The sequence below is a fragment of the Dipodomys merriami genome, unplaced genomic scaffold (genome assembly GCF_024711535.1).
Source record: "Dipodomys merriami isolate MVZ:Mamm:240054 unplaced genomic scaffold, mDipMer1.0.p SCAF_49, whole genome shotgun sequence".
NCBI classification, from domain to species: domain Eukaryota; kingdom Metazoa; phylum Chordata; class Mammalia; order Rodentia; family Heteromyidae; genus Dipodomys; species Dipodomys merriami.
This window is the reverse complement of record NW_027206057.1, coordinates 345,680-362,116: the sequence shown is the minus strand read 5'-3', so window position 1 is coordinate 362,116 and position 16,437 is coordinate 345,680. Positions and strand designations below refer to the sequence as shown.

The window sequence follows — 16,437 nt, the reverse complement described above, 5'->3', positions numbered from 1 at the left end:
TGCTTGAAGTTTTAGGAAACAATTTCTTAGGCTAATATCTTATACCTAGAAATATAGTTGTTCTGTCTTTTCTTATCATTGTTGGAATAGATTGCCAAATACTTCTCATTAAGCTTGTAATTCACTGTGACCACTGGAAAAAAGAATATTTTTCTCTTATATGTGTTTATGTGTGTATGTGTATATGCATTTTCAATAATTACTGATTGTATGTTTGCCTAATGTTGACTCTAATGAAAAGTTGGGCTTGCGTTGTATGACCAAATTTAGGTTGTTCAAAATGAGCTTGATGACCTTTATCACAATGATCAACAGTACTATCTGATCAGAGATGTTTTGTTTGTTGTGAATTGGTTTTGTTTCTTTGCTTTCAACACAGCTTTTCTTTTTTTTATTAATAAGTTTTTTTATTGTGAAAATAACATACAAAGGGGTTACAATTACACGAACAAGGTAATGAGTAAATATCTTATCAAGCATTGTTGCCTCCTCTTTTGTTTCCTCTTACCATCTTTGCCCTCCCATCTCCCTGCCCCCTGCCAAAGTTGTAAAGTTCGTTTTTCGACATAAGGTCTTGTACATCTCATTGTTGCAATGGGTCCATCTGTATCCCTAAGTGAAGTATGCCATGCCCAAGGAAACATAAGTCCCACGGTTTCCCTTATTTGCAATAACTAGTTTAAGTCTGAGACAAGCAGAAATGGCCAGATTAGTTGATGTTATGTGAAATGAACCCCAAGATAAGGACTCATGTGGTTTTTATTTCTTGCTATTGTTTCTAACATATTTATAAGATGATTTCTTGGTTGTTTTGTATGTCCCTCCCCCACGGTATAAGGCCTGTTTTCATTGTATTTGATGTTGGCATAATTTGCAGAGGGGAAGGGAAAAACAAATTGTTCACCATAGCCTTTCTATTTCAAATATTTACATATAAGATATAAATTAGTTTTCTGTCCTTGAACTACCACCTAAATATCGGTTTTCATACTTTCCTCTTCAATTTCAGTGTTACCGTAACCATGTCTAATCTCAAATAAAAGGAATTCAGATTTTTGAACAAAATGATTGGAGAACAGAGTATTCTGGCAGTTTAAATATATTTTTAGCTAATTCCAACTGAACAGGTATTTCTTACTGAAAAGATGGTGCTGATTAATTCAGTATTATTCACACTAAAGTGGTTCTTGACATATAGTTTATAGAGACAGTACAATGCTGGAAACAATTTGCTTAATTTACACCATTAATCTTTTATAGTTGGAATTACATAGTTTTAAAAATATAAATAGTGTGAGGTAGTACAAGTATATGTTCTCTTTGGACAGTGAAAATGATAAAGACTTACACAATTTGGGTTCCTTTGTTACTTTGGTTGTCTATGTCCACTAACAATACTTTTTATTTTGCACAAGAATCTAGATAAATTTTATGTCAAAAAATATTTTTTAAATGTCCTGAATAGCCAAAATAGTCCAGAGGGGAAAAAAGGAATACTTGAGGTATTACAATTCCACACTTCAAATTTTACTAGGAGATATAATAACCAAAATAGATTGGTACTGGCACACCAAACAGATCTGAAGACCAATATAATAGACTAGATGACCCAGAAATAAACCTATATACCTAAGTCCGTCTAACACTTGACAGGAGAAACAAAAATATATGTTGAAAATAAGAGAGACTCTTCAACAAATGGTACTGGGAAAATTGGACATCCATATGCAGAAGACTGATTCTGTATCCTTGCATGTCATCTTGTACCAGTATAAAGTCAAAATGAATCAAAGAACTCAATGTAAGACTTGAAACCTTGAAACTACTTCAGGAAGAAGTAAGAAACATTGTATGTCCCTCCTCCATGGTATAATTTGGGGAAGGGAAGAGAAAAAACAAATTGTTTAAATAGGGATACAGGTTGACCCATTGCAACAATGAGTTGTGCAAGACGTTATGCAAAAAGTAATTTTACAATTTAGGTGGGGGGGGAGGAATGTAGTTGTGGAGATGGGATGGAAATGATGGGAGGGGATAAACAAAGGAGGAGGCAACAATGCTTGATAAGAAATGTACTCAATACCTTGCTTATGTGATTGTAACCTTCTGTACAGTATTTTCAAAATAAAAACTTATTTAAAAAAAGAAGTAAGAAACATTAGAACTTACTGTCATAAACAAGAACGTCTTGAGTAGGAGTCTCAGAATATAGGAAAAAGAATTGACCAGAGGTATTCCATTAATCTAAATGTTTCTGCACAGTGAAGAACTTATTTACAAAGCCAAAACAAAAACAAGCCTATGGGCTGGGAAGGTGGCTCAATGGTAGAGTCCTTGCCTTGCATGCATGAGGCCCTGGGTTCGATTCCTCAGCACCACATAAAGGGAAAAACCTGGAAGTGGCACTGTGGCTCAAATTGTACAGTGCTAGCCTTGAGCTGAAGAGCTGAGAGACAGGGCCCAGGCCAGAGTTCAGGCCCATGACTGACAAAAAGAAAAGAAAAGAAACACAAAACAAAACAAACAAACAAACAAAAAACAGCCTACAGAATAAGAGAAGATCTTTGCCAGCTATATGTCTGACAAGACCATAATATCCAGAATATAAAAGGAACCTATAAAACTATACCCCCTCAAAGATTTACTAACCCAGTTAATAAATAGGCAAAAAGCTAAATAGATCCTTCTTAGAAGAGGGAATCAAAATGGCCAATAAACACAGGAAGAAATTCTCGATATTCCTGTTCATAAAAGAAATTCAAAGTAAAACTATGAGAATTTATCTTACCTCCATAATAATGGTTATTATAAAAAATACAAATAACAGCTGGGTGCTGGTGGCTCATACCTGTAATCCTAGCTACTCAGGAAGCTGAAATCTGAGGATCACAGTTCAAAGCCAGTCCGGTCAGGAAAGGCTGTGAGACTCTTTTCTCCAACAAACCACACAGAAAACCAGAAGTGGCACTTTGGCTCAAGTGGTGGAGCACTAGCCTTGAGCTGAAGAGCTGAGAGATAGTCTCAGGCCCAGAGTTCAAGCCCCATGACCAACCAACAAAACAAAACAAAACAAAACAAATAACAAATAATACTGAGCAAAATGGGGGCAGAGGAGGGGAATAGGAACCCTATTACACTGCTATTGACATTGTAAGCTACTGCAACTACTCTGTAAGGTAGTTTGGAGATTTCTCAAGATTCTAAACACAAAACTATTGTATGATCCAAAAATGCCACTCTTAAGCATTTGTCCAAAGACTGTAAGTCAAGATTCAGCCAAATCACTTGAACAACCATGTTCACTGATGCACTACTCACCATAACCAAGTTATAGAAACAGCCCAGATGCCTTACAATAGATTAATAAATCAAGAAAATACATTATACATACAATGGAATTTTACTAGTCTGTCAGGAAGAGTAATATTATGTCATTTGTCAGGAAATGGATGAACTTCTAAAAAATATTATGTTAAACAGAACTTAAAAAATGGCAAAACCTCCCATGCTCCTGGATTGGCAAGATTAACATTGTGAAAATGGCAATACTTCCCAAGGCTATCTACAAATTCAACGCGATACCTATCAAAATTCCACGCTCATTCTTCAAGGAAATAGAGGAGGCAATCCAAAAATTCATATGGAACAATAAAAGACCCCGAATAGCAAAAACGCTCCTCAACGGAAAGAACACTGCTGGAGGAATATCAATACCAAATTTCAAACTCTACTATAAAGCCACAGTAATCAAAACAGCTTGGTATTGGCATAAGAACAGACCTCAGGACCAATGGAATAAAATTGAAAACCCAGAAATGAACCTACAGACCTATAGCCATCTAATCTTCGATAAGGAAGCTAAAACAATAGAATGGAAGAAAGACAGCCTCTTCAGTAAATGGTGCTGGCAAAATTGGTTAACTACATGTAGAAAACTAAAGCTAGATCCTTATATATCACCCTGCACCAGAATCAACTCCAAATGGATCAAAGACCTTGAACTCAAAGCAGACACTCTGAAAACATTACAGGATGGAATAGGAGAAACCCTAGGTCTCCTTGGCTCAGGTCGAAATTTTCTGAATAGAGACCCGGAAGCACAACAAATCAAAGAAAGGTTGGACAAATGGGATTGCATAAGATTGCAGAGCTTCTGCAGGGCAAATGACATAGCTGGCAAGATCAATAGAAAGCCCACCGATTGGAAGAAGATCTTTACTAGCCATACAACGGACAAGGGTCTCATATCTAAAATATACTTGGAACTCAAAAAATTAAACCCCCCAACAACAAATCCTCAAAGAAACAACTGCCCAATAAATAAGTGGGCAAAAGACTTAAAGAGAAGCTTCTCTGAAGAAGAAAGAAGGATGGCCAATAGACACATGAAGAAATGTTCAACATCCCTAGCCATAAAAGAAATGCAAATCAAAACAACATTGAGATATCACCTCACTCCAGTTAGAACAGCAAAAATCAAGAACTCTAACAACAACAGATGCTGGAGGGGATGTGGACAGAAAGGAACCTTACTTCATTGTTGGTGGGAATGTAAACTCGTTCAACCACTTTGGAAAGCAGTATGGAGGTTCCTCAAAAGACTTCACATAGATCTCCCCTATGATCCAGCAATCCCACTTTTGGGCATTTACCCAAATGTTTACAAGCAAGACCACACTAAAGCTACCAGCACAACTATGTTTATTGCAGCATTATTTACCATAGCTAAGACATGGAACCAACCCAGATGCCCCTCAGTAGATGAATGGATCAAGAAAATGTGGTATATATACACAATGGAATTCTATGCCTCCATCAGAAAGAATGACATTTCCCCATTTGTTAGGAAATGGAAAGGTTTGGAAAAAATTATATTAAGTGAAGTAAGCCAGGCCCAAAGAAGCATAGGTCCCATGGTTTCCCTTATTTGCACTATCTAGTATAGGTATGAGTCAAGCGGAAAAGGTCAGATAATGTGATGTTAGGAAAATGAACCCTTAAATATGTATTTTAATGTTTTCGTTTCTTTCATGCATGTGTTTCTAACGCATTTATAAGATTATTTCTTTGTTGCTTTGTATGTCCCTCCCCCACAGTGTAACCCCCACTTTCACTATATTTGATGTCAGTATAACATGTGGAAGAGATGGGGACAAACAAGTCGTTTAAGGATTCAGGTGGACCTGTTGCAACAATGAGAAGTACAAAATGTCATGTCAAAACCAGCTTTACAATGTCGGTGTGGGGGAGGGAGGGGGGTATAATTGGGTGGGGGGAGGGGGGTAAAATTGGGTGGGGGGAGGGGGGAGGCGGGGAAGGGAAGTGAAGGGTAAACAAAGGAGGAGTCTGCAATGCTTGGTAAGAAATGTATGCATTATCCTGCCCATGTAATTGTAGCCCCTCTGTACAGTATGTTCTCAAATAAAATAAAATACAATTAAAAAAATATTATGTTAAGTGAATTAAATTAGACTAAGAGAGACAAAGGGTGAATGCGTGATCTCATTGTGGAAGTTAGATCTAAATTATAAAAATATATAAAAATATATACAGGGTCATATACATATACATATATATGTATATGTACAAACAAAATAACTAAACGTTGTACACAGGGGAAGCATTTTGGTGTATCTGAGTGACTGGTCCAATAGTCTAATTCCCATAAACATCTAATAGTTTAAAAAATGAATACCAGACATTTGGAGCATGTGTTATTCAGTGACAGATGAGGGTGTGAGGTAAGAAGAAGGAAAACAGATGTAGGGGAAGGGTAGGGAAAATAGAGAGAGGAAGGTGGCCCAAAATAGGCACAATATTCATTTTCTATATATGAAGTGGAACTAAACAACTTGAGGGGAGAGTTGGGATTTGAGACAAGTAGGGCAATGATGGAAAATGGTGACATTAATCAAGATTCATAGCACTGGTGGGGTTGAGAGGGATGGGGGAGCATGATGAACAGTGACATTGATCATGATACATTGTATCCATTGAGTGCTTAGTTGAATGACAACTCTTTTATACAACTACATAAAGATAAACAAAACATACATTGTACTCATGAATTGACATGATGAATTGAAATCTCTTTGTGTAACTAAATGTAATAACAGTAATAGAAGAATAACACTTCAAAGGAAACATGTTTAATAATATAAGTAATAATATACATATTATAAACATATTTAATAACATGAGACAATTTAAAAATGTAGACTCCTATAAGTAAATTGTCAAAATAACCACTTCTTATTTGCATTAGTCTTATTACATTAATGACAAATGATAATTATTAAAATTAATGACTCTAGGATACAATAAAATAATAGCATAATTCTATTTGTGTGTTCATTAGCATGTTTTTTGTACAGGGATTTGATTTTGATTTGTCCATGTATACATGCAACACACAATGGATCTTGTTTATTTATGTATTTTTATTATATATATATATATATATATATATATTTTGTCAGTCCTGGGTCTTGAACTCAGGACCTAGGTTATGTCCCTGAGCCTCTTTGTACACACTACCACTTGAGCCACAGATCCACTTCCAGTTTTGGGGTGGTTAAATAGAAATAGTCTCATGGGGACTTTTCTGCCTTGGCTTGCTTCCAACCATGATCCTCAAATCTCAGCTTTCTTGAGTAGCTAGGATTACAGGCATGAGCCACTGGCAATCATCTAGATGTTATTTAGACTCACTTCTTCCATCACTCTCTCCATATTACCCTTACCAAGAAAATCTTCACTCAAGATTAGCATTCACAAACTTGTCCAAATTCAGAAACATTGAAGTTATACCTTGCATTCTCTCAGACCGCAAGGGAATAAAATTAGAACTCAACACCAGAAGCCACCAAAGAAAGTCTTGTAACACATGGAGGCTAAACAACACACTGCTGAATCACCAGTGGGTCATGGAAGAGATTAGAAAGGAAATTCAAATTACCAGCTCCTCTGGGACATAGAAAAGGCAGTACTCAGAGGCAAGTTTATAGCTTTGAGTTCCTACATCAGCAAATTGGAGAGATCTGAAACCAACAATTTAATGAGACATCTGAGCCTCCTTGAAAAAGAGCAGCAAGATAAACCCAATCCAGTAGATGGAAAGAAATAATTAAAATTAAATCAGAATTAAATGAATTAGAATCCAAAAAAACATAGAAAGAATCAATAAAACAAAGAGTTGGTTCTTTGAAAAAATTAACAAAATTGACAGACCGTTAGCAAATCTTCTCAGAAAAATAAGAGAACACACACAAATAAAAAAACTCAGAGATGAGAATGGAAACATCACCACAGAAACAACTAAGATTCAGAACATTATAAGGGAATAATTCGCAAAACTTTATGCTAATAAGTTTGAGAACTTGGAAGAAATGGACCTTTTCCTAGCAAATATTGACATGCCAAAACTAAACCAAGATGAGTTAAACCACTTTAACAGGCCCATATCAAGCCTTTAAATAGAAACAGCAATAAGAGACTTCACATCTAAGAAAAGCCCAGGACCAGATGATTTTACAACAGAATTCTACAAGGCCGTCAAAGCAGAGCTCACTCCAATACTCCTCCAACTCTTCAATGAAAGTAAAAGAGAAAGTTAACTACCAAACTCATTCTATGAAGCCATCATAACTCTCATCCCAAAACCAGGAAGGAAGTCATCAAAGAAAGAGAACTATAGAGCCATTTCTTTGATGAACATTGATGTAAAACTCCTCAACAAAATTGTGGCCAATCGACTTCAACAATTCATCCAAAGAATCATACACCACAATCAAACAGGAGTCATTTCCGGGATACGAATCTGGTTCAATATAAGCAAATCAATTAATAAAATTCATCACATCAATAAGAGCAAGCCTAAGAACCACATGGTTATCTCAATAGATGCAGAAAAAGCATTTGACAAGATCCAACACCCTTTAATGATGAAGGTTCTGGAAAAATTAGGATTCCATGGAGCATTCCTCAATACAATAAAGGCTGCATATGACAAACCTACAGCCAGCATTATACTTAATGGTGAAAAACTAAAGCCATTGCCTCTTAACTGAGGAAGGAGGCAAGGATGTCCACTCTCTCCACTTCTCTTCAATCTAGTATTAGAATGCCTAGCTACAGCAATAAGACAAGATGCAAACATAAAGGGGATCCAAATAGGGAAAGAAGAAGTAAAACTCTCCCTCTTTGCAGATGACATGATCTTGTATTTAAAGAATCCCACAGACTCCACTCCCAAATTACTCAAGCTGATTCAAATCTTTGGCAAAGTAGCAGGGTATAAAATTAACCCTCAAAAATCAATGGCTTCTCTGTATGCCAACAATGAGAAAAGTGTGGCTGAAATTAGGAAAGCAACTCCATTCGTAATAGCCCCACAAAAATTAAAATACCTAGGAATTAACTTAACCAAAGAAGTGAAGGACCTCTATGATGAAAACTTTAAAAACTTGAAAAAAGAAATCAAAACAGAACATAGAAAGTGGCAAAAACTCCCATGCTCCTGGATTGGAAAGATCAACATCCTGAAAATGGCAATACTTCCTAAGGCTATCTACAAATTCAATGCAATACCTATCAATATTCCAACCTCATTCTTCAAGGAAATAGAAGAGGCAATCCAAAAATTCATGTGGAACCAATAAAAGACCCCGAATAGCAAAAACGATCCTCAACAGAAAGAACAGTGCTGAAGAAATATCAATACCAAATTTCAAACTCTACTACAAAGCTATAGTAATCAAAACAGCTTAGTACTGGCACAAGAACAGACCTCTGGACCAATGAAACAAACAGAATTTAAAACCCAGAAATGAACCTACAGACCTATAGCCATCTAATCTTGGATAAGGGAGCTAAAAAATTAGAATGGAAGAAAGACAGCCTCTTCAGTAAATGGTGCTGGCAAAACTGGTTAACTACTTGTAGAAAACTAAAGCTAGATCCTTATATATCACCCTGCACCACAATCAACTCCAAATGGATCAAAGACCTCGAAGTCAAAGCAGACACTCTGAAAACATTACAGGATGGAATAGGAGAAACCCTAGGTCTCCTTGGTACAAGCAAAAATTATCTTAATAGAGACCAGAAACACAACAAATCAAAGAAAGGTTGAACAAATGGGATTGCATGAAATTGCAGAGTTTCTGCATGGCAAAGTACATAGCTAGCAAGATAATTAGAAAGCCCATGGATTGGGAGAAGATCTTCACTAGCCATACAACAGACAAGGGTCTCAGATCTAAAATATACCTGGAACTCAAAAAATTAAATCCCCCAACAACAAATCCTCAAAGAAACAACTGCCTAATAAGTAAGTGGGCTAAAGACTTAAAGAGAAACTTCTCTGAAGAGGAAAGGATGGCCAATAGACACATGAAGAAATGCTCAACCTCTCTAGCCATAAAAGAAATTCAAATCAAAACAACATTGAGATACAACCTCACCCCAGTTAGAATGGCTATAATCAAGAATTCTAATAACAACAGATGCTGGAGGGGATGTGGACAGAAGGGAACCTTACTGCATTGTTGGTGGGAGTGTAAACTTGTTCAACCTCTTTGGAAAGCAGTATGAGTTTTCCTCAAAAGACTCCACATAGAGCTCCCCTATGACCTAGCAATCCCACTTTTGGGCATTTACCCAAATGATCACAAACAAGACCACACTAAAGCTCCCAGCACGACTATGTTTATTGAAGCATTATTTACCATAGCTAAGATATGGAACCAACCCAGATGCCCCTCAGTAGATGAATGGATCAAGAAAATGTGGAATATATGCACAATGGAATTCTATGCCTCCTCTGTCAGAAAGAATGACATTGGTCCATTTGTTAGGAAATGGAAAGCCTTGGAAAACAATTATATTGAGTGAAGTAAGCCAGTCCCAAAGAAACAGAGGTCTCATGGTTTCCCTTATTTGCAACAACTATGTCTGAGTCAAGCTGAAAAGTTCAAACAAGTTGATGTTAGGGAAATTAACCCTAAGGTAGTATTCAAATGTTTTTTTCTTTCATGCGATTATTTCTAACATATTTATAAAATTATTTCTTTGTTGCCTTGTATGTCCCTGTCCTACGGTATAACCCCTGCTTTCACTGTATTTCATGTTGGTATAATTTGTAGAGGCGGAGGGAAAAAACAAATCATTAAAACAGGAATACAAGTGGACCCATTACAACAATGAGATGTACAAGTCTTATATAGAAAAATGAAATTTACAACTTTGGTGAGGGGGAAGGGGAGGGAGTATTCTGTGGAAAGGGGGGGGAGGATAGGAAGAGATGGGAAGGGGAAACAAAGGAGAAGGCTACAATGCTTGATAAGAAATGTACTCAATATCTTGCCCATGTAATTGTAACCCCTCTGTACAGTATTTTCACAATAAATAAATAAATAAATAAGAGAGACATCCCCCCCCCCAAAAAAAAATCTCACAGACTATTCTGCTGCGGCTGCCTTTGAATCTTCAGATCTCAGCCTCCTGAATATATAGGATTACAGCAGTGAGCCACCAGCATCCAGCTCCAAACTAATTTTAATACACTTTAATCTATACTGAAAGAAATTAAACTAAAGCTGTAACAAACCTAGAATAGGAGCACAATGTGTCATATTTCACTCTGGAGGCCTAGCAAGAAGAAGTCACTTTTATTGTGACAATTTGTTGCAGTCTCTATTGTATTTTTAACAACTTTATTACAAGTGTGTGTATATGTGTGTGTTTATGTCAGAGATAGTTCATATGAATGCACTTATATAATATGCCTTATATATCTTAGGATGATGTTTCCAAATTTCATATATATACACTTTTTTCTTTGCATGGATATACATAACCAACAGTATTATATTCTACATTTTATTTGTCAACTTCTAGATAGTTTCTATAAGTAATGTTGTTAATAAGAATTAATGTACAAGTTTTGTTGTTGTTGTTCATGTTTTCATTTGTCTTCTCTATACCTAGAAGTAGAATTTCTATTATATGGTTAACTATTGTTTAACCAGTTGAGGAGTGGCCATATAATTTTCCAAAGTAATTGAATTGTTTTCTATATCCACTAAACATATATACATAAGCAACTGTTTATCATTCTCACCAACTTTCTAATGGGTAGGATAAGATAGTAACATATTATGATTTTGAATTGTATTGTCCTAATAACTAATGATAAAAAGTATTTAATATGCTTATTGGCCATGTCTATGTGTGCAGGTATATACTGATAGACAGATAGACAGATAGACCTTATGACCATTTTAAAAGCTGTCTTACTCATTTTTACTATCATTGAGTAAGACAGATGATTTGCAAATTTTTTTTTGTTCTGCAAGTTAACTTTGTACTTCAGGAATAGTGTTCTTTGATGCACAAAAGTTTTTCATTTTGTTGAAGTTCAAATTATCTTTTTGCTTTTATTGCTTGAGCTTTGTTGTAAAGAATTTTTGTCTAATTTAAAACCATGGATATTGGTCTATGTTTTGTTCTAAGTGCCCTAAGTTTTAACTCTTATATTTAGGGCATTATATGAGATGGTTTGAGTTAATTTGTATATGTAGTATAGTATTAGGTAAGTGCTCAGTTTATTCTTTTGAATTTAGCTATCCAATATGTGTGTGTGTGTGTGTGTGTGTGAGTGTGTGTGTGTGTGTGTGTGTGTGTGTGTGTGTGTGTGTGTGTGTGTGAATCTTTTTACATTGTTTAACCAGTTTACCCATTTTGGAAAGTATTTAATCATTGATACATGTCTATAGATAACTTAGTAGCACATAGTCCTAAAATATGTTACTTAATACTAACTTAGCTAGAAAGTATGATTTTTTCTATTTATTCTTTTTTAAAAATCAAGTTTATTTCAACTACTCAGAATTTTTGCAATTTTATATGAATTTTGAAATCAGCTTATACATGTCTATAAGAATTGAAACATGATGGGGGGGGAGGATTGGGTGGGAGGGTGAGGGGAGGCTGGGAAGGGATGTGAAGGGTAAACAAAGGAGGAGGCTACAATGCTTGATAAGAAATGTATGCATTATCCTGCCCATGTAATTGTAACCCCTCTGTACAGTATGTTCACAAAAAAATAAAATAAAATAAAAGTAAAAAATAAAAAAATTTTTTAAAGAATTGAAACATGATTTTCATAGTGACTTAAAGAATCTCATGCTATATCAACCCTGTTGAAATTTGCAACATATAGATAAGATGTTTTCTAATAACTTAGATTGACTTTAATTTCTTTCTATGATATTTTACGATTTTTGAGACTATGCCTCTTTTACTTCCTTACTTTTTGTCTAAGTGTTTTGTTCTTTTGATGCTATTGTAAATGGTACTGTTTTCCTAATTTTATTTCCAGATTACTATTTAAATAATGAAATAAAGCTGCTTTAAAATTTGAAACTTTTTCCATTTATTGGCCATAACACTTTTAGTTGATTATTTAAGATATTTTTATTTAAGGTATCATCTTTGAATAGAAAGTTAAATTTTTCTGTTCTAACTGCATGTCTTTTATTTCTGTTACCTACTCACCCTGGCTAGAATCCCCAGTACAATGTTAGACAGACTAACAGAAATCTTGTAGTGTTCCTATTCTTAAGATGAAAACATCCACTTGTTCATCTTTTTTTTTTTTTTTTTTTTTTTTGTCCCAAACTGGGACTTAGACTCGGTATTTTTTCCTTTGACTCATTGGCTGAACCTCTACTACCTGAGTCATTTCTTCAACTTTCTACTCTTTCATCTTTAGGTGTAAGTTTTTCAAAGGTGCTTTTGTGTTGCTGAAGAAGTTACTTTCTGTTCCTAGATGGTTGGATATTTTTAAGTATAAGAGAATGCTGCATTTTGTCAAATTTTTCTGTATATATTGACGAGATTATGTAATTTCTGTCTTTTAGACTACAGATGCAGTATAAGAATTTCAAGGATAATTAATCCACCTTTCACTCTGAATATAAATTTCAGACTGAGGAAATATGTACTTTTTATAAATTGGTGGGCTTACTATCATTATTATTATTTTTGATTGGTCATGGGGCTTGAACTCAGGGCCTGGGCTCTGTCTCAAGGCAAGCGCTCTGCCACAGCGCCACTTCCCGTTTTCTGGTGGTTTATTGGAGTTAAGAGTCTCACAGACTTTCCAGCCCTTGCTGGCTTTGAACCGTGATCCTCAGATCTCAGCATCCTGGTTAGCCAGGATTACAGGCTTGAGCCACTGGTGCCCAGCTGGACTTATTTTTAAACTATCTTTTTGTTCATTTGGTTAAGAAAGGAAAACGTTAAGTAAGAAAAAAGTTAAGAAAAAAAAGTTTTTCTGAGTTCAGAATTACCACTCAGAGATACTAAGATAAAAATGAATTTATAAATGGAACCAAATTGGGGGGAAATTTTGTATGTTGCTAATCACTGAGTTTAGTGTGATCAGAACAAGCAAGATAAATAACCACCAGGACTGGGAAGAAAGCTATGCAATAGAGGAAATAATTATTGGAGGACAGAACTGCTACAATAGTAAAATAAAAAAGGAAACTCTAAGTGACACAGGTAATAGTGAGGACTCCAGACTCAGAAGCAGGAAATTGAGTCCAGGAAAGAATTCTTTTGTAGGAAACGTTCAAAATGAACATAAGGGAAAACTTATTTCTGATCTGGAATTTAGAATGTGCCTATAAAATGTCTCTCTGCCCAAGGTCACAGAAATAAATGAGTGTATATGAGCTTATGCCAAATCATGGGACCAAAAGTAGATCAATAGGATAATTAAGCAATTGGATAAATGAAGACACAATAATAAGAGACAGTGATTTTTAAAACCATGATTTGAAAGCTCCATCAACTACAACTCAAAGATCATTTCCTCTACTGTGTTTGTGACAAAGATGAACTATTAACACAATGTTTATTTTTTCTGTTTATTCTATTGGGTTGGTCTCAAAGCCTGGTTCTTGTTAGGCAAGCACTTTATCATTTGAACCATGCCCCCAGTCCTATTTTTTATTAGTTTACTTATATTGCAGATAAAGTCTCACTTTAACTTAGATCCAGTCTTAGACCATAATTCTCCTCTCTATTTCTCCTGTATAGCTGGGATTACCTAATTATACTCCATTCCAGCCATACTATGCACCCATTTTAATGCTTTCCTATATTTTCTCATCTGTAATTTTCCGTGCTTTCTTTGCTAAGCCTTGCTTTTATTATAATGTCTCCTGAATCATCCACTTAAAAATGTTTTATATTATAATTAATGATGATATCTGAAATAAATAAAGGAATCATACTGAAGAACAATGTAGGACTTTTCTAAATATAAATGACCATATATTTAGACAAAGTGGGTTCTTTCTGTGGCCTTGGTGACATTTTATTAGTTAGTCCTCAAGTTCTTTGTACCATTAAAATTTCATCTACTAAAATATTAGAATATTTATTTCTCTTTAGCAAATGCTAAAGGGATATCATAGTGGAGATTTTTAGTATGAAACCAGGTTTGAAAAATACCACTTATGCCTGCAAAAGCAATATTTTTTTTAAAACATGCTACTTTTGTTCTCATATTTATAATCTTAGGCTGAGCAATCAGGGAACGGACAGGTTTAAAGAGAAAATTGTCAAACAACAAGACTATGTATTAAATCTTTCTCTGTTTTTCAAAATCACAGTCCATAAATCAACGTTCTCTTACGATGAGAAAACTACTTGCCCTATAAAAATGCCACAAATATTTAATCTCTTATAGGAGTAAAATAAGATTCTGATTTCAAATGAATGATGAAAAGATAAGACACTTGAACCCCACCCTTGTACTTCTTCTTGGAAACCATTCACCTAAAGAGAGAATTCTGTTCTCTCTTTTGTGTTTTCTCTTTACCAAAAAAAAAGGTAGCACAAAATTTTATTAAGTAAAAGATTGTCTATGTCATTTCTATTGCCAGAAAGAAACTTTTTTATTTCTTCAAACTTGTGCTTTCCATTTTCCAAGGCCTACAGCAGACAGACAGATAATCTGGATAAATTCATCAGTCTGGGTACAGAATGTATTAAATGGTTGACATGATCCTTGACAAAGAAAGTAGGACTTCTTAACTCCAAATAGGTTGAAGAAATCCACTAATTATTTATTAATGATCTCTTCACAACACATAGCAGTGGCACATTTTCTATGCTTCTTTGCCATTAGGTGAGGCATGATGGATTTGTTTTTTGTGGGACTGGTCATACCATATGTAGACTAGGAGCATAAAACTCTTCTGTATGTAATTATACTGTTCTCGTTCTAGATAGAGAGCACTCTGGATCGAGAAGAAGATGGAGTCATTTGATGAAATGAGCTTGTGACTGGAATATGACATTTTGGTGGACAGCCATCCAAAGAAGGTGCTGGATCAGGCACTTTTTGAATCATTTCTCGAGAAAAGTGTTTATCATGTGAACCACCTGAAAACTTGTGGTAGCTTATTAAAGAATGTAGCCTGTCATAATTAATTCATACTGTCATGCTAAAAAGAGAGTTTATAGTTTTCATCTCAGTTTATCAAGACAAATTGAGAATTTGAAGTATAATGAGAAATCTTCTAATTAGTCATTCATCCATTTAAAAAACATTACTCATCCTAAGCAATCATGCTTTAAACCAGAACTGATCTTCAGGGTACACGTTTGTAAGCTTGCTTTGGTCACACATGATATTTACCACTTTCTGACCACATCTTACATTTTTTTCTGCCTCATACTTTCATTCACATTGTTCTCTAGCCTGATCTTTCACATTTTCTCCCTTCAGGAAAAACTCTCCTGATCTTTCTATTAGCATGAATATTTAAAGCTTTACTTGATATAGAAATCATTATATTTAACCACTTGTCCTTAGTGTATAAAGTATAAATTTTTCTATAAAAGAAATGAAAAGTAAACTTGCAGCAAGATAAGACACTTACAAATAGGGATGTGTGTAAAGAGTTAAAAAAGAAGAAATGAGGAAAATTGAAGAGTAAATAAAATTTCATTGTGGTATAATATAGCAGATTGCATTAAATGTTTTTCTCAAATTAAGGTCACACTTATAAATGAAAGTGTTTAAGACCATTTTGCAAGAAGCTGCCATCATTCAAAGACATTTTACAGTCAAGTTTATCATCAGTTTGCTTAAGTAGAAGAGTAGAAAGATATCATCTAGATTTTTTTTTCCATATATGATCTGATACTACAGAAAGTAACAAAAGGAAAGTACTAGATCAATAAAAGTTCGGGTGACTGAACTGTAATTAACAAAAGGGATATATTTTGTGTATTAAGAGTAAATTTAGAGCAGTTTTGCCTATGAGATAACTAATATGTTAGTCTTAACACAAGGATTCCATAAGTACCAGTCTAATGAAAGGCAGTATAGTGACTTATATGTCAAAGAAAAGA

The 16,437-nt window shown here is 34.9% G+C and overlaps 1 long non-coding RNA gene across 2 annotated transcripts in view; it reads left to right on the top strand.

Moving 5' to 3' along the window:
* LOC138809287 (uncharacterized) overlaps positions 1 to 15,483 on the top strand; it is a 52,454-nt gene extending 36,971 nt beyond the window's left edge. For both annotated transcript variants that reach the window (XR_011366772.1, XR_011366771.1), the window contains one exon: positions 15,306 to 15,483. This is a non-coding gene — a long non-coding RNA (uncharacterized lncRNA). The remainder of the gene's footprint in view (positions 1 to 15,305) is intronic.
* Positions 15,484 to 16,437: the final 954 nt, after the last annotated feature.